Raw genomic sequence first — 2,500 nt, 5'->3', positions numbered from 1 at the left:
TCTCCCAGCACAGCGCACGCGCCAACACGTCCGCAGAGCTGCGATACAAACCACCTGCGAGAACCGCTGGGGGCGACCGAGCAGCAGACGGCGTCGCGACGCCGAGTGCCGGGCGGCGGCGCATCCTCAACGCACACAGTCCGCAATCGGACCAGCACACTGCAGATGTCCACCGCGCTTCGCACCGGGCTCGGCAGAACCCACTTTGGCCGCCTGGCGCCGCGCGCAGGGTGCGCCGGCGCATAGCTGGGACGCCAGCCGGGCCCGTCGGCCGGCGCTCCTGCCACTGGGCGCCCCCCACCAGCCGGCTGTAGTGCGTGCGCTCACGCAGCGCGCGGCCAGCACGCCGGGCGGCCCCCCCTCACCGGCCGGGGACTGTCCCGCCAAGCCACAGCCTCGTATCGCTTCATACCCACATGGCCAACTCAGGTTCGGGGGCATGGCGGGTACCGCCGAAACAACCGGTTCACAGATGTACCGATCGTCGCTATCACCGATGCACCTGCAGCGCGAACAACCGCTCAACAACTGATTTCCAGTTCATTTGCGGATCTTTGGCAGCAAACGTATACGTCAATCTACATTTGCGAAATCTACGATTCTGGCATGCCTGCATGTTATGTGTCACGACACGCTACATCAGCCCACATACACACTGCGGCATGTACACGAGAGAACACGTGGAAGATGGTCCGCGCACGTGTGCAATGTCCCTTGCGCGGTCGACTGTCAACCGGCCTCTGTAGCATGTCGCAGATGTGGAACGCGGTCCACCGTGCTATCATGTTGTGTGGGGCAATACGATTAAATAGGAAAACCCTCGTCGCTACATCAACAGACGGCTCACGCTGATTCCCGGCAGAGGGAGGAGGGGGGGGGGGGGGGGCCAACATGCAATACTTTCGTCCGTACCTACTTACCACATGTCTGTACGGCGTACAACAGTGCAATCTCGCTGTAATGGGGAGACGAGACAAGTAGCATCGTGCACAACATATGGCCCTTATGATTCGCCATTGTAGGGCGCAGCCGGTGTACGGTCAAGCATGTGCCACATTATGTCACTCAGTACGTAACGACGGATGATCAGTGTGGGTTACGCGTACATCAGCGGACAGTCCACACAGGCCGTACCACAACGTACACTGACTGCATCGACAACCGAATGCAACTGAACAGCTGCAAGGCTCATTTCACAAACAAACGCCTGACCGACCAGCTTGGAAGGGCAGGAGGGGAGGGCGATATTCGTTCTGTAGCGGTACACCCTTCCAGTGGTTAGCGGGACTGTGTAGAAAGTACGCAACACTCGAAAGACCTTTATGTGAGGGTACGCACCATGGCATCAAGAAATACACATGACACCAGAGGATCCAAGCAGTGAACTATGTTCAGAGGGTTGCTGTTAGGCAAAGCTACATTCCTGTGACGTTACATGTGACAGTTAAGGTGCAGTGTAAGTTAGGTTAAGGTGCAGTGTAAGTTAGGTTAAGGTGCAGTGTAAGTTAGGTTAAGGTGCAGTGTAAGTTAGGTTAAGGTGCAGTGTAAGTTAGGTTAAGGTGCAGTGTAAGTTAGGTTAAGGTGCAGTGTAAGTTAGGTTAAGGTGCAGTGTAACTTAGGTTAAGGTGCAGTGTAAGTTAGGTTAAGGTGCAGTGTAACTTAGGTTAAGGTGCAGTGTAACTTAGGTTAAGGTGCAGTGTAACTTAGGTTAAGGTGCAGTGTAACTTAGGTTAAGGTGCAGTGTAACTTAGGTTAAGGTGCAGTGTAACTTAGGTTAAGGTGCAGTGTAACTTAGGTTAAGGTGCAGTGTAAGTTAGGTTAAGGTGCAGTGTAAGTTAGGTTAAGGTGCAGTGTAACTTAGGTTAAGGTGCAGTGTAACTTAGGTTAAGGTGCAGTGTAAGTTAGGTTAAGGTGCAGTGTAACTTAGGTTAAGGTGCAGTGTAACTTAGGTTAAGGTGCAGTGTAACTTAGGTTAAGGTGCAGTGTAAGTTAGGTTAAGGTGCAGTGTAAGTTAGGTTAAGGTGCAGTGTAAGTTAGGTTAAGGTGCAGTGTAAGTTAGGTTAAGGTGCAGCGTAACTTAGGTTAAGGTGCAGCGTAACTTAGGTTAAGGTGCAGCGTAACTTAGGTTAAGGTGCAGCGTAACTTAGGTTAAGGTGCAGCGTAACTTAGGTTAAGGTGCAGCGTAACTTAGGTTAAGGTGCAGCGTGGGTTAGGTTAGGGGCCAACGTGGGTTAGGTTAGGGGCCAACGTGGGTTAGGTTAGGGGCCAACGTGGGTTAGGTTAGGGGCCAACGTGGGTTAGGTTAGGGGCCAACGTGGGTTAGGTTAGGGGCCAACGTGGGTTAGGTTAGGGGCCAACGTGGGTTAGGTTAGGGGCCAACGTGGGTTAGGTTAGGGGCCAACGTGGGTTAGGTTAGGGGCCAACGTGGGTTAGGTTAGGGGCCAACGTGGGTTAGGTTAGGGGCCAACGTGGGTTAGGTTAGGGGCCAACGTGGGTTAGG

The sequence above is a fragment of the Schistocerca gregaria genome, unplaced genomic scaffold, assembly GCF_023897955.1.
Source record: "Schistocerca gregaria isolate iqSchGreg1 unplaced genomic scaffold, iqSchGreg1.2 ptg000587l, whole genome shotgun sequence".
Classification (NCBI taxonomy): Eukaryota; Metazoa; Arthropoda; class Insecta; order Orthoptera; family Acrididae; genus Schistocerca; species Schistocerca gregaria.
This window is presented reverse-complemented; position numbering follows the sequence as displayed.